Raw genomic sequence first — 22,865 nt, 5'->3', positions numbered from 1 at the left:
TTAAAAACTTACTTGCACAATCATAAACACGCATACTACTTCTAATCTCAATGCCGGACCAATAAGTAAATTCATTTTTAATGTATATCCACAATTCTAAGTACAAAGCCATTCAAATGTACGGCTTATGCTAAATTCCAAATAATCACTCCACACATAACATTTTCATATAATTCATAAGCAACCATATATAATTTATGTCTCAAATGCAAACATTTCATAATATCGAAATTTATCGAACTCCATCTTTGATGCTTAAAGATAAACTCGCACACTTAGTTCTCATTAACCTATCTCGTACACTTAGTACTCAGTATAAATTCAATTTGCACACTTAGTGCTCATCTCAAGCTTACTACTCTTTTGATTATATATACACATACCTATACCACAATCGGCTAGATCAAATAAATGTATATATATATTCACCTTCGGTTATATCAAACCATACATATATATTCACTTTCGATTATACCAAGCTATACATTTATAATCATCTTCGATTATGCCAAGCCATACATATATATTTATGTACTTCCATTGAATTCATGAATTACATTATAATTAAATTCAATCAACTCAATTGCTTAAAACTTACCTCGATTATCGACGGATTAAGTTTCTTGGCTATTCAATTAATTTCGCTTTTCCCTTATCCGCTTCCGATCTCCTCGTTTATTGATCTAATTAAAATTTCAATTTCAACTCATTCAATTTAATTTATAAACAAATCAATTCTTAATGCATAATTAATAAGTTTACTCATTCGCTCCTCATGGTATTCAACATTTGCTATATAGTCCAAACTATTTAATAATTAAAATACAACAATTCTTTATTTCAATGTACCATAATCGAATGCTCCATATGCCTATATGAATCCTTACGTATCTTCATTTCACAATTAACTTCCCATTTAACAATTTATTTCAATTTCATACCATAAACACAAAATCACCTAACATCTAAATTTAAACCTCAATAATCAAACACCAACTTTTATTTTCTAACACATTCAACAAAGAACTAAAGCATTTCTTCATATCAACCTCATGACCGAACATTCAATGTTCAACAATTAGGAAAATAAATTCATGGGTTATGATCAAAAGACAACTAACATCTCAAAAATACAAACAATTTTCAAATTAAAGCTAAACGCATACCTAAATTTTGAATCAAGGAAGGCTGAATGTCTTGTTTCTTTTCTATTTTCTTCTTCTTTTTATTTCTACAAGAACAAAACAAGTTGTTTTATTTTATTCCTTTTCTTTATTTTTATTACTTTCATTTCATATAATATAATAATACTAATAAGTAAAATGCATATATTCATTATATAAAATTAATAACAATTAACAAGTGCTGTCCACTACACTTGGAAATGGCAAAATTTCCTATGAAATCCCTCCACTAATAATAATCCTCATAATTTGTTATCACCAAATAATTCATTAAGTTTTAATGTTATGCATTTAGACCCTATTCAATAAATCGGCATTCAAATGATACAAATTTTAAAACAAAATTTCACGCCAACCAAATTCATGCATTCAAAACATAGATAAATAATAAATAAATATTTTTTTGACTCGAATTCATGGTCCCGAAACCACTATTCCGACTAGGGTAAAAATTGGGCTGTTACATATACGAACTTACTAAGCATTTTATACTTACTTAGTTTTATTTCCCTGTTTTAGAGTAAATTGAAATCTCGTTGTATTGAAAGCTTGGCAGAGATCACTCACACTATCCATCGACCCATGTCAGTACAATATGGTAAAGCAATTATGGTTACAATGGCATGTATAGGTTATATTGATCATATTGGCATGTAAATGTAAATGATTCTTGTAATGTAGCCATTGGAATGACTAGTGATGATTATGTTTTGGTACATGTATGTATATGTATTTAAGTTTACTTTATGGAGATAACATAAGTGTTTATTATTGATTGATTGAGAAAGGTAAGATTTAAGCATGAATGCATGTAAAAATATATCATGTTAGATGTTATAAATTGCTTGAATTCAATGCTTGGGATGGTTGATTTTTGGATGTAAGTTTGGTGTAGGAATTTGGTATGATTTTGGGTGAGAAATGAAGCTAGAAATAGCTTTACTTTATCCACACGAGCAAACACACGGGCATGTGTCTAGACCGTGTGTGACACACGACCTAGTACATGGACATGTGGTTCGGCCGTGTGTCCCCTGCACCTAATTTTGAAAGAATTTAATTAACCACATGGCCTAGCACATAGGCATGTGGCATGGCCATGTGCACAAGTCAGAAAGTTACACGGGGTCAAACATGGCTTGTAGTACGGGTGTGTCCCTGGGTCATACGGGCGTGTGAGCCCTACACCTTGGAAAAATTTTGAAATTTCACTAAAAATTCTTAGAGTTTCTGATTAGGTCTCGATTTGATTATAAAGCTCATATTGGGCCTCGAGGGTCCATTTAAGGGTGGTTGCGAACAATTTCGAAAAATGAATAGTAATTGTTATAAATTATCTGAAAATGTTCTGAAAGTTTCGATTATGTTTCGTAACCCTGTTCTGGCGACGGATACGAGTTAGGGGTGTTACACTTAATATCAAAGAACTGAAAAGTGAGTACTCACAATCCTTTGGTATACCAATATATCTAACATAGGCTCGCTTAGGAGCTCCCAAAGACATATCTTTAAAATCATGGTTTAAAAACATATCTTGGAAATAGGGTCTTAAAACTTGAAAACAGAGTTTTGTTGAAAAACTTACTCTTGGAACTTTAGTTCAAAAACAAAGTTCTCAAAAAATATAACAGTTCGCACATGAGATACGAACCATAAACATTCATGCTGAAAAACATATTAGTTAGCACACTTAGGCAATTCATACCCACTCACTAAAAAAGTTGATAAACTAAAACAAGCTTGGCTTTGCCTTTATCCATGTTGGTAGAAGGTTCGGATGGTTTGAATATAAACAAACAAACAAATTACTAAACAAATAGAACTTACAGAATTCACTCATGCAAGCGAACCTAGCTTTTCTAGACAATTAACCCTAACAGGATAGAGACTTACCTTATTTACTATGAACCTGGTTCAAAATAGAGACTGACGATAGAATATTTGATAAGAGAATTCTCATGGAATAAGGGTCGTATGTATAGGGACTAAGTATCTTGGAAATTTTAGCATTCCTTACTTAACTTGGGAAAGGTGTTACTTGCATGTAAAGTATTCCTAGATGCACCAAATCTTTATTCCCTAATTTGAGTCTCACTTAATCTTGAACTGGTGAACCCCCAGTTGGCCAAAAAGACTAGCGAACCCACTTGCAATGAATTTGGTGAACTCCTTACTGCATCTTTTGGCACATATTGCTTCACCGTATCTCTAGTGAACTTCTTACTGAAATTCTTTAGGTGAACCCCTAGTTCACCAAAACATTGGCAAATTTTTTCTAGCGAGGCCAAACTTTCAAGCCTGATCATGAGATGTTACAGAATTATTTTAGGTCAAAAAATCTCAAAAAAAAGGTTACAAGTTAACAAGGCAAATATTGAAGTCATAGAAAAGCTGCCACATCCCATTACAGTCCAGAGCATTTAGAACTTTCTCGATCATGCCAATTTTTATAAAATATTTATTAAAGATTTTTTTCAGATATCAAAACCTTTAAGTCAATTGTTGTAAAAAGACACTTCATTCGTATTCAATGAAGAATCTGCCTAGAATTTTGATGTAATCAAATAAAGACTAATTTGTGACTTATTGTGATGCATCATTGAACGGTTTAGGTTGTGTTTTGATGCAATAAGGCAAAGTTATAGCCTATGCTTCGAGACAGTTAAAGCAGCATGAAAAGAATTATCTGACACACAACCTTGAATTAGTTGCGATTGTGTTCGCTTTGAAGATTTGGCATCACTATCTATTTGGTGAGAAATGTCATGTGTTTTTAGATCATAAAAGCCTGAAATATCTGATGACTTAGAAATATTTGAATCTGCGACAAAGAAGATGGCTAGAATTGTTAAAAGACTATGAGCTTGTTATTGATTATCATCCGGGAAAACCAAATATTATTGTTGATGTTTTGAGTCGAAAATCATTGTTTGCATTACGTGAGATGAATAATCATTTAGTTCTATATGATGATAGTTCGGTATTAGTCGAATTGAAAGCGAGACCATTATTTATTCACCAGATTTGTGTAGCTCAGAAGGTTGATAATGAGATTATAGCAAAACAAGCTCAATGTGATTTGGATTCTGATTCTGAATATCGAATTGATAATGATGATTGTCTGAGATTCCGAGATCGTATTTATTTTTCAAGAAATCCAGAGTTGATTTAAATGATTTTGAAAGAAGCACATCACAATTATCTATCAGTACATCCGGGTAGTACGAAAATGTATAATAATTTGAAACAGCATTACTAGTGGTTTGGAATGAAAAGAAATATGTCCGACTTTGTTTTGAAATGTTTGATCTGTCAGCAAGTTAAACCTGAACATTAGGTGCCATTCAGTTTGTTACAACAGATTATGATTTCGAAGTAGAAATGGGATAGAATAATGATAGATTTTGTTTTGGGTTTGCCCCTATCTCCGAGAAAGAAAGATTCGATTTGGGTTGTGGTTGACCGATTGATGAAATCAACTCATTTTATTCCGGTACGATCTGACTAATTGCTTGATAAATTAGCTGAGTTATACATTTCCGATATTGTGAGATTGCATGGGGTGCCATTGTCTATTTTGTTAGACAGAGGTCAGAAATTCACTTCACAAGAAACTACAAGAGGCTTTAGGTACGAAATTGCACTTAAGTACTGCTTTTCACCCGCATACGGATGGTCAATCCGAGCGGATTATTCAGATTCTTAAGGATATGTTGAGATGTTGCATTCTTGAGTTTAAAGGTACGTGGGAAGAGTATTTACCATTTATTGAATTCGCTTATAATAATAGTTTTCAATTGAGCATTAAAATGGCACCTTTCGAAGCATTGTATGGTCAGAAATGTCGAACACCTTTGTATTGGATTGACTCAACGAGAATAAGATTCACAGGTTGATTTGATAAAAGAAACTGAACAGAAAGTAAAAATAATCTGAGATAGTCTAAAAGCAGCTTCTGATCGTCAAAAATCATATGCAGATCTGAAACGAAAAGATGTTGAATTTGAGATTGGCGACAAAGTGTTTCTAAAAGTATATTCGTGGAAGAAAGTATTTCGGTTCGGTAGAAAAGGTAAATTAAGTCCAAGGTTTATTGGACCGTATGAAATCATAGAGCGCGTTGGGCTAGTTGCGTATAGATTGCTATTGCCACCTGAGTTAGAAAAGATCCATAATGTATTTCATGTATCAATGCTTTGATGATACAGATCTGACCCATTGCATGTACTTACTCCTTCCGAAATAGAAATTCAGTCTGATATGACTTATGAAAAAGAACCGATCCGTATCTTAGCTCGCGAGGTTAAAGAATTATGAAATAAGAAAATTTCGTTAGTAAAAGTAATGTGGCATCAACACGGTGTTGAAGAGGCTACATGGGAGCGCCGAAGATGCTATGACACAACAATATCTGAATTTGTTCAACGATACAATTTTTGGGGACGAAAATCCCTAAGGGGGGAGAGTTGTAACAGCCTGATGTAGACCCTAGTCAGAATAGTGGTTTTGAGACCACAAATCTGAGATAAAAAAATATTTTAATATTATTTTTTGTGCTAATAATATGTGAATTAATATGTGTGAAAGTTTCGTAAAAAAATTTGATCGTTTGTGTGCCTAATTTAGAAAAAGGACCTAATCGTGTAAAGTGCAAAAGTGACTTGCTATTCGTTAAAGTAGTAAACTACTATGTCTCTTTAAATGAGCGGTCCTTATGTTTTTAAAATACCATTTACATGGTGAGTGGACATTAATGACCTTAATGTTAATGTTTTGTATGTTTATTAATCAAGGATAAGATGGTAATTAATGTATTATTATGTATTAATTAAAATAAAACAAAAATGTGGCCATTTTGTTCATTTTTTCATACCGAAAATAGAAGAAAAGAAAAGGGTTTTAAAGCTTTGTTCATTCAGCCATTATCAAGCACAATTTAGGTATGTGTTTTGATCCATTTTCGATGATTTCTATATTTTTGTGATTATTGCTTAGTGTTCTATCTATCCCATGTCTCAATTTTTAGAATTGATGATGATTTTGAGTTATACCATTGATGAAATTGTGAGCTTTGTGATGTTAATTGATGAAATATGGAGGCTTGATGATAGATAAATATGTTTTGTATTGGGATTTTTCATGAATTTGATTATTATGGGCTAAATTGTGAAAATGAGATTTTGAGGGACTAAAATGTGAAATAAATGAATTATATGGGCTTACATGGGCTGGAGGAAAATTTGGCCTAGCATGTGCAATATGAAATTATGTATATTTTGTGATTTTATGAATTAGAGACTAAAGTGTCAAAAAGTGAAAATGTGAGGGCTAATTTGTAAAATTCCCTAAATATGTGCATTTGGATTGAATTGAATGATTTGTTGAATAAAAGAGTTAAATTTGAATGTGTATAGATCAAGAACCAAAGAAACTGAATTAGACCGGGGAAAGTTGAAAATAGTTGAATAGTCGTTCGTTTCCGTTGATTCCTGTAAGAGGTAAGTCGATATACAAATAAATGTGTTTTGAATTGAATTATTATTGCTTATATGCTATTGAATAGTGATGAATAGCTATTTGAGTTGAATATGAGAAATTCGTGAAACTTCTGATAATGTGATGACGTTTGAAAAGTCTTGTATGAACCATAGGAATAGTTAGAATGACATAGGATTCTGATATGTGATTTCGTGCAAGACCACATCTGGGACATTGGCATCGATTTGAGATTTACGTGTAAGACCATGTCTAGGACATCAGCATCGTATTTGATTTCGTGTAAGACCCTGTCTGGGACAGTGGTATAGATATTTGATTACATGTATGACCACGTCTGGGATGTTGCCATTGTATGAGCTTTCCTAAATATCCGCGTATCCTATTTGATTCGTACGATTCAATCGGCACTCTGAGAAACAAATGACTATGTGAATGTGTTTTCCAATTTAGGTACGTTTGAAATGTATATCAGGTTTGAGAATGAAAGGTAAGTATATGTACATTTGTGGACATATGATATATGTATGGATTATCATGAGAATGAGCTGTATGAGACATATGGATATGTAATTTTGTTTTAGAATTGTGTTAAGTGATAAGTATATTAGTATACGTCTTACTAAGCTTTTGAAAGCTTACTTTGTGTGTGTTTACAATTGTTTTGTAGATATCAAAGCTATAGGGAGCTCGAGGATCATCACCACACTATCAACTCTATTTTGAGTTCGTTTTGAAAATATTAATATTGTAGTATGGCATGTATAAGCTAGAAGTATTTGAATATGATTTTTGAAGTGTATCATGCCATGTGATATGGATTAAAGTTGATATTTGGTGTAGTTTTTGGTATATAAGTTGTGTTAAGAAATGGTATGTGTTGATGTGCATAAATGGCCTAGTGAGAAATAGTCAATTTGGTAAATTAGTTATGTGAATTAGTTATGGAAATGGTATGATTTTGATATGAGAATGGATGTGAAAAATTAGGATAATGACACGTATGAATGAATGAGTTTGGTATGTGATTTTGGAAGTTTTGGTTTGGATAATAAGAATGAAATTGATTTGTGACATTGTGGATTGAATTATGCATGTTTGAGTATGGTTTTGGTTGCTATTTGATCATGAATTCTGCTTTGATTTTGGATTTGTAGGGATGACCATTAAGGGTGTCAAATTAGCTTTGTAAATAGTCTATTTTTGTCCACACGGTCAGAGACACGGGCGTGTGTCTCAACCGTGTGCGACACACTGTTATGTTACATGGCCGTGTGTCCCCTAGGGTAGTCCTACAATTTAAAGTCAGTCTCGAGCAAGGCCTAGACACACAGACGTGTCTGGTTTTGGCACATGGGCTTGTGTGGCCATTTCGAAGGGTACACGGGCTAGACACATGAGTGTGTAGTTAGTCGTGTGAACCAAGTTAGTTTCAACCATGGCCAAGGCACACGGGCATGTCCTCAGCCTGTGGTACAAGTCAGTATGTATGCCCTATTTAGTGATGGCTTAGACACATAGGTGTGTCAAATTTCGTGTGAGGTACACGGCCTGATCACAGGGCGTGTGACCTCTGTAACTTTAAAATTTTGTTAATTTTTTGAGAAATTTTGTATTTGCTCAGTTTAGTCCCGACCCCTTCCTAAAGCATTTTTAAGGTCTCAATGACCTAAGAGGATCTTTGAAATGATGTTTGACTATGATGCTATGATGTGTGGATGATATTTTTTAATTGATTACTAAATGTTTCGATATGTCCGGTAATGCCTTATAACCCTAGTCCAGCAACGGATACGGGTTAGGGGTGTTACATTTGGTTGGTATCAGAGCCAGGTTTAGTCGATTCTAGGACTAATGTAGCGTATGTGAGTCTAGCTATACATGCCATATTTATAAACTGCGATAGTTTGATAAATCTTGATAGTTAAAAATATGTTTTTCGTATAGTAAATGGATCCTAATCAAGTCGTAGCTAATGATGTTGAAAGTAATGCACCCGCTACCGCTGAAGGGGTAGTGTAATCTGATTCTAGACTTGTTTCGAGTAGCCACAAGGGAGAGGCTAAGCAAGCCTTTTACCAAATGATGAATGATTGGATCACTCAGTATATGAGAACTAATCCGACTTCTCCACAACCTTCACCCCCGCCTAATCCTTCATAAGTCCCTATCATGCCATAAGTTGTAAATCCAATTCAGTTGAGTAAGCCACCGGTTGATAAAATTAGAAAGAATGGGGCTGAAGAGTTTCGAGCTACTACAGATGATGGTGCTGAAAGAGTTGAGTTTTGGCTCGAGAATACAATACGAGTGTTTGATGAATTGTCATGTACTTCTGATGAATTTCTTAAATGTGTTGTTTCACTTTTGAGAGATATGGCGTACCATTGGTGGAAAATGTTGATATCAGTGGTTCCAAAGAACAAGTCACTTGGGAGTTCTTTCAGACTGAGTTTAGAAAGAAGTACATCTGTCAAAGATTTATCGATCAGAAACGCAAAGAGTTTCTTGAGTTGAAACATAGCCATTTGTCTATTACGGAATATGAGCGAGAATTCGTGAGATTAAGCCAGTATGTACGAGAATGTGTTTCATCTAAAGCAATTATGTGCAAGAGATTCGAGATGGCTTGAATGAAGACATCAAATTGTTAGTCAGGATTTTAGAAATAAAAGAGTTTGTTGTGCTTCTTGAACGAGCATGTAAAGCTGAAGAACTCGGGAAAGAGAAAAGAAAAGCCGATTCACAGGCTAGAGTGGTGCGAAAAAGATCATCGAATAAGTCATTTCAGTCAGTATCAAAGAAATTCTGAGATGATTATAGCCGTTTAAAGGCTAATGTGGGACATTCGAGCAGAGATCGTACTAGATCACATTCGAGCTTCAGAGCTCCAGCTACTTCTGTTGCAAGTGTGAAATGTCTGATCCGATCGAACCGAGTGTAGACACTGTGGTAAAAGACATCCGGAAAGTTGTAGATTGAATGACCGAGCTTGCTTTAGATGTGGATCCTTAGATCAGTTTATCTGAGAATGTCCTGAGTCTGTAGTACAAGAGATTGTGCAAAATCTGAGGCCGAGTGACAATACAGCTCGAGGTAGACCACTCAGAAACACGGGCAATGTGAGTGGCACTCAGAGGATGACTAAAGACACTGCTGTTACATCTAAAGCTCGAGCACTTGCCAGAGCTTATGCTATTCACGCTCGCGAGGAAGCTTCGTCTCTAGATGTTATTACTGGTACTTTCACTCTCTATGATGCTAGTGTTGCTACATTGATTGATCCTAGATCAACTCATTCTTATGTATGTGAGACTTTAGTATACAGTAAGACTTTTCCTATAGAGTTTACTGAATTTGTGATTAAAGTATCAAACCCCTTAGGCAAATGTGTTCTGGTTGATAAAATATGCAATAACTATTTGTTGATGATTCGAGATAATTACTTTTTGGCTGATTTGATGTTGTTACCATTTGACGAATTTGATATACTTTTGGGTATGGATTGGTTAACACTGCATGATGTGATAGTGAACTGTAAACGAAATACGATTGATCTGAGATGTCAGAATAATGAGTTAATTCGGATTAATTCTAATGATTTGAGTGGTTTACCGGCAGTGATTTCTTCTATGTTAGCTCAGAAATATGTGAGAAAGGGGTGTGAAGCTTATTTTGCATATGTGCTCAACATTAAAATGTTCGAAAAGAAGATTGAATCAGTGTCTGTTGTCTATGAATTCCCTGATGTGCTTCCTGAAGAACTTCTAGAATTACCTACGATTCGAGAGGTTGAATTTGGCATTGAATTAGTACCAGGGACTACTTTGATTTTGATAGCTCCATATAGAATGGCTCCGATCGAGTTAAAAGAATCAAAGTCTCAGTTGCCAGAGTTGACTGATAGAGGATTCGCAAAGCCAAGATTATCACCTTGGGTGCTCCTGTTTTGTTTGTGACAAAGAAAATCGACACGATGAGGATGTGCATTGATTATCACCAGTTGAACAAAGTAACTATCAAGAACAAATATCCTCTACCTCGAATTGGCAATTTGTTTGATCAGATGAAAGGAGCTACCTTGTTTTCAAAGATAGATTTGAGATCAGGTTACTATCAATTATGAGTTAGAGACTCAGACGTGCCAAAGACTGCTTCTCGAACGAGGTACGGGCAATATGAGTTTTTAGTTATGCCTTTCGGACTAACAAATGTGCCTGCTATTTTTATGGACCTAATGAATCGAATCTTTAGACAATATTTGGATCGATTTGTAGTTATGTTTATAGATGACATCTTGATATATTCTCGTAATGAATTTGAGCATGCCAAACATCTGATAATAGTGTTACAGACTTTGCGTGATAAGCAGTTGTATGCGAAGTTTAGTAAATGTGAACTCTAGTTACGAGGAGTCGATTTTCTGGGACATGTTGTGTCAGCATCTGGTATCCGAGTTGATCTGAGGAAGATTTCAGTTATTTTGGATTGAAAGCCTTCGAGAAATATTTTTGAAGTCCGCAGTTTTCTGGGACTTGCTGGTTATTACTGACGGTTGATAAAAGGCTTTTCTATGATCACGAATCTGTTGACGAAATTGCTTCAGAAAGATGTGAAATTTGAATGGTCTGAAAAGTGTCAGAAAATCTTTGATAAGTTAAAAGCCCTATTGACTAAAGCTCTAGTGTTTGTACAACCAGAATCGAGTAAAGAATTTTTTATTTATAGTGATGCATCGTTGAACGGTTTAGGTTGTGTTTTGATGCAAGAAGGCAAAGTTATAGCCTATGCTTCGAGACGGTTTGAAGCCGCATGAAAAGAATTATCTGACGCACGACCTCGAATTAGCTGTGATTGTGTTCGCTTTGATGATTTGGCGTCACTATCTATTTGGTGAGAAATGTCATGTGTTTTCAAATCATAAAAGCCTGAAATATTTGATAACTCAGAAAGATTTGAATCTGCGACAGAGAAGATGGCTAGAACTGTTAAAAGACTATGAGCTTGTTATTGATTATCATCCGAGAAAAGTAAATATTATTACTAATCCTTTAGGTTAGAAATCATTGTTTGCATTACGTGCGATGGATACTCATTTAGTTTTGTCTGATCATAGTTCAATATTAGCTGAATTGAAAGCGGGACCATTATTTATTCAGCAGATTTGCGAAGCTCAGAAGGTTAATAATGAGATTATAGCAAAACGAGCTCAGTGTGATTTGGATGATTCTGAAAGAAGCACATCACAGTTATCTATCAGTACATCTGGGTAGTACGAAAAAGAAATATCTCCAACTTTGTTTTGAAATGTTTGATATGTCAGCAAGTTAAAGCTGAACATCAGGTGCCATTCGATTTGTTACAACCGGTTATGATTCCAGAGTGGAAATGGGATAGAATAATGATGGATTTTGTATTAGGCTTGCCTTTGTCTCCGAGAAAGAAATATGCGATTTGGGTTGTGGTTGATCGATTGACGAAATCAGCTCATTTTATTCTGGTACAATCTGACTATTTGCTTGATAAATTAGCTGAGTTATACTTTTTCGATATTGTGAGATTGCATGGGGTGCCATTGTCTATTGTGTTAGATAGAGATCTAAGATTCACTTTGTAAGTTTGGAAGAAACTGTAAGAGGCTTTAGGTACGAAATTGCACTTTAGTAGTGCATTTCACCTGCAGACGGATGGTCAATCCAAGCGGATTATTCAGATTCTCGAGGATATGTTGAGATGTTGCATTCTTGAGTTTGAAGGTACGTAGGAAGAGTATTTACCATTGATTGAATTCACTTATAATAATAGTTTTCAACCAAGCATTAAAATGGTACCTTTCGAAACATTGTATGGTCAGAAATGTCGAACACCTTTGTATTGGACTGAGCTTGGCAAGAATAAGATTCACTAGGTTGATTTGATAAAAGAGACTGAACAGAAAGTAAAAACAATCCGAGAAAGTCTGAAAGTAGCTTCTGATCATCAGAAATCATATGCAGATTTGAAACAAAAAGATATTGAATTTGATATCTGCGACAAAGTGTTTCTAAAAGTATGCTCGTGGAAGAAAGTTTTTCGGTTCGATAGAAAAGGTAAATAAAGTTCGAGGTTCATTGGGTCGTATGAAATCATAGAGCGCGTTGGGCCAGTTGCGTATAGATTGCTATTTCCACTTGAGTTAGAAAAGATCCACAATGTATTTCATGTATTGATGCTTCGACGATACAAATCCGACCCATTGCATGTAATTACTCCGTTCAAAATAGAAATTCTGTCTTATATGACTCATAAAGAAGAACCAATCCATATCTTAGCTCGCGAGGTTAAAGAACTGCGAAAAAAGAAAATTTCGTTAGTAAAAGTAATGTGGCATCACTCGATGTGAAAGAGGCTACATGGCAGCGCCCGAAGATGCTATGAGACAACAATATCCAAAATTGTTAACGGTAAGATTTTCGAGGGTAAAAATCCCTAAGGGGGAGAGCTGTAATAGCCCGGTTTAGGCCTTAGTCAAAATAGTGGTTTCGAGACTACAAATCTGAGACAAAAATATTTTAATATTATTTTCTGTGTTTATAATATGTGAATTAATATGTGTGAAAGTTTCGTTTGCGTGCCTAATTTAGAAAAAGGGCCTAATGGTGTAAAGTGCAAAAGTGACTTTCTATTTGTTAAAACAAAACAAAAATGTGGCCATTTTGTTCATCTTTTCATATAAAAAATAGAAGAAAAGAAAGGGTTTTAAAGCTTTGTTCATTCGGCCATTGTCAAGCACAATTTAGGTATGTGTTTTGATTTGTTTTCGATGATTTCTATGTTTTTGTGATTGTTACTTAGTGTTCTATCTAGCCCATGTCTCATTTTCTAGAATTGATGATGATTTTGAGTTATACCATTGATGAAATTGTGAGCTTTGTGATGTTAATTGATGAAATATGGAAGCTTGATGATAGATAAATATGTTTTGTATTGGGATTTTTGATGAATTTGATTATTATGGGCTAAATTGTGAAAATGAGATTTTGAGGGACTAAAATATGAAATAAATGAAATATATGGGCTTATATGGGCTAGAGGAAAATTCGGCCTAGCATGTGTAATATGAAATTATGTGTATTTTGTGATTTTATGAATTAGGGATTAAAGTGTCAAAAAGTGAAAATGTGAGGGCCAATTTGTAAAATACCCTAAATATGTGCATATGGATTGAATTGAATAATTTTTTGAATAAAAGAGTTAAATTTGAATGTGTCTAGATCAAGAACCAAATAAAACGGAATTAGATCGGGGAAAGTCGAAAATAGTTGAATAGCCATTCGTTTCTGTTCATTCCTATACGAGGTAAGTTGATATTCAAATAAATGTGTTTTGAATTGAATTATTATTGCTTATATGCTATTGAATAGTGATGAATAGCTATTTGAGTTGAATATGAGAAATTAGAGAAAGTTCCGATCATGTGACAACTTCTGAAAAGTCCCGTACGAACCATAGGAATAGTTAGGATACATATGTCATGACATAGGATTTTGATATGTGATTTCGTGTAAGACCATGTCTAGGACATTGGCATCGATTTGAAATTTATGTGTAAGACCATGTCTGGGACATCAACATCGCATTTGATTTCATGTAAGACCTTACCTGAGACAGTGGCATCGATATTTGATTACACGTAAGACCACGTCTAGGACATTGGCGTTGTACGAGCTTTCTCAGATATCCGTGTATCCTATTTGATTCCGTACTGTTCAACGGGCACTCCAAGAAACAAATGACTATGTGAATGTGTATTCCAATTCAGGTACGTTTGATATGTATATTAGGTTTGAGAATGAAAGGTAAGTATATGTACATTTGTGGACATATGATATATGTATGAATTATCATGAGAATGAGCTGTATGAGACATATGGATATGTCATTTTGGTTTTCCATGAGCTACATGAATGAATTGGTTTAGAATTATGTTAAGTGATAAGTATATTTGTGTATAGCTTACTAAGCTTTTGAAAGTTTACTTTGTGTGTGTTTACAATTGTTTTGTATATATCAAAGCTATAGGGAGCTTGAGGATCATCGAGGATCATCACCACACTATCAAACTCTATTTTGGGTATCTTTTGAAAATATGAATATTGAAGTATGGCATGTATAAGTTAGAAGTATTTGAATATGATTTTTGAAGTGTATATCATGCCATGTGATATGGCTAGATTATAGTTGATATTTGGTGTGGTTTTCGATATATAAGTTGTGTTAAGAAATGGTATATGTTAATGTGCATAAATGGCCTAGTGAGAAATAGTCAGTTTGGTAAGTTAGTTATGTGAATTAGTTATGGAAATGGTACGATTTTGATATGAGAATGGATGTAAAAAATTGGGGTAATGATATGTATGAATGAATGAGTTTGGTATGTGATTTTGGTATATTTTGGTTTGGATAATAAGAATGATATTGATTGGTGATATTATGGATTGAATTATGCATGTTTGAGTATGATTTTGGTTACTATTTGGTCATGAATTGTGCTTTGATTTTTGATTTGTAGGGATAACCATTAAGGGTGGCAAATTGGCTTTGTAAATAGTCTATTTTTGTCCATACCAGCAGAGACACGGGCGTATGTCTCAGCCGTATGCGACACACGGTTATGTTACATGGCCGTGTGTCCCTTGGGGTAGTCCTACAATTTAAAGTTAGTCTCAAGCACAGCCTAGACACACGGGCGTGTCTGGTGGCCATGTGAGGCACACAGCCTTGGCACACAGGCGTGTGTGGCCATGTCGAAGGGTACACAGGCTAGACACACAGGCATGTGGTTAGCCGTGTAACCTAAGTCAATTTCGAGCACGGCCAAGGCACACGGGCATGCCTCCGGTCGTGTGGTACAAGTGAGTATGTATGCCCTGTTTAGCCACGGCTTAGACACACGGACGTGTCTAATGCCGTGTGAAGTACACGGCCTGATCACATGGGCATGTGACCTCTGTAACTTTGAAAATTTGTTAAGTTTCTAAGAAATTTTGTATGTGCTCGGTTTAGTCCTGACCTCTTTCTAAAACATGTTTAAGGTTTCAATGACCTAAGAAAGGGACTTTGAAATGATGTTTGACTATGATGCTATGATGTGTGGATGATATTTGTGAATTAACTATCAAATGTTCAGATATGTCTGGTAATGCCTCATAACCCTAGTCCGGTAACGGATATGGGTTAGGGGTGTTATAGTGTGATTATACCAGCATTCTTGGAGACTAAGGCTAGATTAATGCGATGGGTATTACTACTCTTAGAATTTGGCCTTTGAATTATTGACAGAAAAGGCATAGAGAATCAAGTGGTAGATCATCTCTCAAGATTAGAAATGGAAGCAAGCCAATAAGATGATGCATAAATAAATGAAAGATTTGTTGAGGAACAATTTTTCTAAGTGACTCATTATCAGGTAATGCAGTTGACCCATAAAACACCATGTATGCAAATGTTGTCAATTATCTAGCCCAAGAGGTTTTTCCTGCATATACATCATGGTAGAAGATGAAAAAGAAATAATGTATGATTCTTGAAAATACATATGGGAGGAACCTTATGTGTTTCGACAGAGTACGAACCAACTAATTCAATGATGTGTGGAAAAGGAAGAAATGGAGGACATGTTGCTAAGGTGTCACACGTCACCATATGTGGGCCATTTTGGGAGAAGAAGAACAATACAAAAGACACTTCAATCGGGATTTTACTGGCCTACGATGATAAAGGTGGCCTACGAATTCGCCCATCGATGCAATAGATGTCAGTGGCATGGAAACATTTCAAAAAGGGACGAAGTTCCACAAACCAAGTGTTTGGAGGTGGAAGTCTTTAATGTTTGGGACCTTGATTTTTTGGGCCCATTTCCCAGTTCTTTTGGTGATCAATACATTCTCATAGCAGTAGAATATGTATTGAAATGGGTGGAAGTAGTGGTATTACCAACCAACAACATTAAAGTTGTGGTTCGATTCTTACGTAAAAGAATTTTTTTCTTAGTTTGGGACCCCTAGAGCACTTGTTTGCGATGAAGGTTCACACTTTTGTAGCAAGCAGCTAGAGTCAGCTCTAGCAAAATACAACATTAAACATTTGATAACCACAGGATATCATCCATAAGCTAATGGGAAAGTAAAAGTATCAAATCGAGAAGTCAAGCAGATATTGGTGAAAATAGTAAATCCAAATAAAAAAGATTGGAGCGCACAGTTGAATGGTGTACTATGGGCATATCGAACAACTTACAAAAATCTTTTGGGCATGTCTCCGTACAAAAATAGTTTGTAGCAAAAACTACCATTTACCTATTGAATTAGAAAAGAAAGCTTATTGGGCTATCAAGGAATAGGATTTAGACCCCACCTTAGCTAAGGAAGCATGTTTATGCCAACTACATGAGTTTGAAGAATTTCAATTTTTGGCATATGAAAACGTGAAAATGTACAAAGATAAAAGAAAGCTGAGACACAATGTCATGATTAAGAATTGAACATTCTCACTAGAACAACATGTATTATTGTTTGACTCAAGGTTAAAATTGTTTCCCAAAAAATTGAGATCAAGATAAATAGGGCCATACATTGTTAAACAAGTATCTCCCCATAGAGTAGTGGAGCTGATTACCAAAAAAGGTAAAGCATTTATTGTTAATGGGCAGAGACTAAAACATTATTTTTGGGGCAAGATTGAAAAAGCTTGCAAAACAAAATCTAGAATGTAGAGCAGTGACGGAAGTGGCGAATGAAGCGGAGAACTAGAGTCATAACTTGAGTTGGGACCCCAGTGGATTAGGGAATCACACATGAAGTGGCAGGGAGTATCCAAACCCAATATATAAAATTTTGCATAGTTAAGTTTAGTTAACTTTGTTATTTTGTTGTACAGTGAAAAGCAAACACAAAGGGGATGGAATAGGGAGTCACGACATCCTATTTCAAATACTGTAACATTGCTAAAAATAGGGAAATGTTGCGACACCAGCCTTTGGTGTCGCAACATAATACTTAAAGCTAGAAACTCCCATTTGGAGAGCCGGTGTCACGACACAGCAAATTGATGTTGCGACATGAAACATCAAAATAAAATCTTAGAGTATTTGAAGTGTGGTGCCACGACACTGAGAATGGGTGTCGGGACATCACGTCAAATCTGCATGATTTTATTAAGATTTTCATGCAACCAAACAACTTTCCTTTTACCAACCACATTGGTTTAACCCTAAAACCCTTATTAAACCCCTTAAATACCCCCTTAAAGCCTCCTTAAACACTTATGAACACCAAAGTGCATCCAAAAATCTTTTCCCATTATTTCTCCATTCCCTACAAACAACATATCACCTTTTAGAGTTGCGTAGTATTCATTGCTTTATCCTTCCTTCTGGCCACATACATAGAGAGTCATTTTACAACAAACACATCATCAACAATTCCACGAAAGTGATACAAGAGTTTACAGGTACTAAACTTTAACCTATTTAATTTTCACAATTGTTTAAATTTGTTGTCTTTGGTTAATTTTGAAATTAGTAAGACTGCTTTTGTTGTGATGGATTCCAAACACATTTGAGGAGTGTTGAGTGAAGAATCATCGGTAGCTGACAATTTCGTAAGCATGAAAAAGAACGAGCTCGACAAACACCTCTAATGTATTCAGAAGAAAACTATCATTCAAAATTGGGGATTCAAATTCCCAATGGATGGTGGGGGTGAACTTTGGAAAATAGTACATGCCCATAAGTGGAAAAGTTTTGACAAATACCCAATTGAACTGGCATAGAAATCCAATGGTTCAAGAATTCTATGCCTCGCTTAAGGAGTACGAAGCAAAGAAACTATTGGATGAGCCATGGTTGTATGTTACCTTAAGAGGGAAGGATATTTTAATTTCTAGACAAAAAATTTGTAGCTTTTACAATATTCCATTATACATGTATGATTTTATATAGAGAGCCAGCCTGAATTTTTTCCCAAGAATCAGTTTAGATGATGTCATAAACTACTTAACCAATAGGCAGGGAGAATGGAAAAGAGATTTAGCAACCAATTCGATCATGTTATTTCATCCACCAAGCATGATCCCTTTAGCTAAGCATGGTTTGCACCCAAATTTATCCCACTATGAATAGTTCTAACATAACAACTTTTGTTGTAACACCCCACACCCATGCCCTAAGTCGGGACGAAATACGAGGCATTACTAAACTTAAACATATGCATTCAAACATTTTCAAGTCACCAAGACTTGATCAAATTCGAAACTTTTTCAAACTTTGTCTAAACTCCTTAATATGGGCTTACGAGGCCTCAAATATTCATTGAAAGACATTCAGAACCAACTCGGGACCTTAAACCGACTTAATAAAGATGACCCTTGAAATAGGACACACGCCCATGTGGAAAGACAACACGCCCATATGGCTATTATGACATGGCTGTGCTGATGGCCCGTGTGGTTCACATGGCATAAGCACAAGGGGACATGACCCGTGCCCCAAGCCCGTGTGAATTAAATTCTAGATTCAAACCTACGGGGGTTTTCACATCGGCTAACACACGCTTGGGTTTATGGCCCGTGTCCTTCACATGGCCATGACACGCCTATGTCTAATAACCTTGACATTTTGTTTCTGACGTCAGCAGCCCTTAAGGGTCACACGGCCAAGGCACACGCCCGTGTTCTAGGTCGTTCCCTCAATACGGCTAAGACACACGGTCGTGTCTCTGCCCTTGTGTTTACTACCTGTGAAATTTACGTGTAGGGGACACACGACCATGTAACACGCCTATGAGGCTGACCGTGTGTGACACATAGCCTGGACACACGCTCGTGTGCCTACCCGTGTGGACAAAATGTAACACCGCTTACCCTAGACTGTTGCCGAAGTTGAGCACGAGGCGTTACCTGACTTAACTTTCTAATTCGGGGCATAAAATTTGCTTTTAAAATTAATTAATTTATTTTCATTCAGTATGTCCCAAAAAAGGGCCCTCGAGACCCTAAAACATGCAATTGAAACGGTTCGGGACCAAACCAGGAACATTAAAAATTTTCCGAATACTTAGACAAATCAAAACAATTTATTTCATTAATCCTTATAAAACTGCCCACCTGCATCGTAGTCACTAAATAAATCATAAATTGAGTCACAAAACTCAAAATTTAAATTTATGAATTTTCCCTGAAACTAGACTTATATATCTTCTTGCTAATTTTTTTTCTAGAATTTTTGGTCTAGCTAATTAGTACAGTTTATTAGTTAAATTTTCCCTTGTTGCACTGTTTAACTACTCTGACCTCTCCTCACTACGAATCAATTTTCTCCCTATACAAAATTCAAATAACCATTATGTTTGTTTCTCTTGAAAGTAGATTCACTAAGGAATCTATAAATATAAACTATAACTCCTAATTCGTTTTATAAAATTTGTAGTGAATTTATAAAGTCAAAACATGGGATTCAAAAATCGCTCTGACCCTGTCTCACTAAAATTCAAATATCTCTTAATATGCACTTCTTTTGCTTACTATGTTTCTTTCATATGAAAATAAACTCAATATTCTTTAATTCTATATCTCATTCATCACCTAATTTCATTTCTACTATTCTTGGCAATTTTTCAAGTTCACGTCATTGCTGCTGTTCAATACTATTTTAATGTTAATTTCACTTTTTCATGATTTCTTTGTATTAACTACCATTTAGACATACATAACACCGAAACATGTTCTTCATTACCATTTCAATAGATAACCATTATCAAATATTTACATACCATTCTTTATCCATATCATAAGGACATACACACAAAATGGCTAAGTCCCTATACATCCCACAAACTAGAACGTTTGTAAATGAAGATACCCATTTGGTAACTTGATAGTCAATAGTGTGAAGTGATCTCCGAAGACCTCCAACCCGAGCTTGCTTTTAAGTACTCTGAAACATGGGACAGTGAAAGAAGTAAGCTTATAAAGCTTAGTAAGTTCACAGTGAAAGATAATAACCATTAGCAATCAATTTAGCCTACTACTATGCTATCATAATTTGCTTAAATAATGTTTAGTTCTTACTTTCCCATCTTACTCATCGGTAACCTTACCAAAGGCTCAGAATACAAAAGGCACCTTACTTAATAGCTTGCTTACGTACTTGCAACATCTCACTTAACACATGAGTACTCTTTCATAATATAGGCATATTGCCAATCATGTCATAAAGTGTCACAAGCATAACTGAAAACTCATCACTTACTTAATACTTGATAATCTCAGTTACTTACAATCTCAATATTAAATAAGCCTTAAATGCATACCTGTACTCTTTCATCATATTCTCACCTTTTTGTTTCTTTGACTTACTCTTTGGGTTACTCGGGAACCTTTTCCTTTTTGAACTTACCATTGCCATGTCTTTACATGGTCTTACGTGGTATTCTTGCTTTATGAACTCACCAATGCCATGCCTTGGCATGGTCTTACATGGGACCTTTTCCTTATAGTAACTCATCAATGTCATGTCTTGACATGGTCTTACATGATTTCCTTGCCTTATAGAACTTATCAATGTCATGCCTTGGCATGGTCTTACGTGATATCCTTATCTTACCAAATGCCATGTTCCAAACATGGTTTTACATGGTATCTTTGTCTTACCAAATGTCATGTTCCAAACATAGTCTTACATGGTATCCTTGTCTTAGTGCCAATGCCACATCTTGGTGTGGTCTTACATGGAGTCCTTAATCAATGCCAATGTCATGTCTTAAAATGGTCTTACATGGGATCCTTATCTTACCAATGCCATGTCTTGACATGGTCTTACATGGTATCCTTAACTGTCAATTCCTCCTTAAATGCCATGTTATGAACATGGAATTTTCCATTAATTCTTCCTTAATTGCCATGGTACAACCATGGACTTTGAGATATCAATGCCTTGTCAAGTCATAGCTGAAACATAATTGCTCAAATTCTCAAGGTTAGTCGCATAACTTAATAATAACAACACTAATAACAATAATTGCATAGTAATAAAATGCTACTCAAATTACATACTTGCATTCTCAATCTATCATATCATCAACTTAACTTATTATCATCAAACTATGCTAGTCAATACTTTCTTGTTATCATACAAAGCCATAATACAAAATATGGTCTTACATATAAATTATACAAGTTCTCTTTCCAATATTGAATTATTATCGAACATTAATCATTATATTTGAAACTCAATACTAAATTATTTATGTTCAAAATATTAATTTATCATTCAAATATGCAAAATTAAATTCTTATCAAACATATGAACTTACCTCGATACCAAAACGACCATTTTACCAACTTTCCCGATTTTCAGTTTTTCTCCCGCTCTAGGTCCAAATCTCACTTTCCGGAATCTAAAACATCATATTTCACTTATTTAATTAATTTACTATTCAAAACATTCCCTAACTCAAATTTTTGAAAAATTACAATCTTGTCCCTAAACCTTTGCAAAATTACGATTTTGCCCCTAGGCTCGAAAATTAAAATTTATCCATTTTTGTTATGTTTTATGACACGTTGAACATTTTTCCCTTCTATGGAAACATCAAATTCCCACTCTATCATGTACTTATGAACATTAGGAACTTTTACCGATTATGTCGTTTTACTCGTTTTCATTCAAAATCGCTTAGCAAAAGTTGTTTTACATAATTTCAAGCTTCATATTATACCATAAAACATCAAAATAAACACATTTAACCAATGGGTATTTTTCCAAATATGAACCCTAGCATGAATTATTACTAGTATAAGCTAAATCAAGTTACCGGGCCTCTAAAAACGTAAAGAACATTAAAAACAAGGCTAGAACGGACTTACTATTGAGCTTGGAAAGCTTGGAAACCCTAACCATGGCTTCCCCCATGCTATATTCGCCCTCCATGAAGAAGATGGACCAATTTTGGCTTTATTTTCCCTTTTTAATTCTTTTAATTACTAAATTATCAAAAAATGCCCTTAAAGGCTTTTTTTTCAAATTTGTCCTATTCTTGCCCATTTTTGTCCAAACTTAAATATAATGGTCTAATTCTAAATAAGGATCTCCACTTTAAGAACCCATTTCAATTAAATCCCCTTTATTATCTAGAACACACATTTTGC

This window comes from Gossypium hirsutum, chromosome A01 (genome assembly GCF_007990345.1).
Source record: "Gossypium hirsutum isolate 1008001.06 chromosome A01, Gossypium_hirsutum_v2.1, whole genome shotgun sequence".
Classification (NCBI taxonomy): Eukaryota; Viridiplantae; Streptophyta; class Magnoliopsida; order Malvales; family Malvaceae; genus Gossypium; species Gossypium hirsutum.
Note: the sequence above shows the minus strand (reverse complement) of the source record.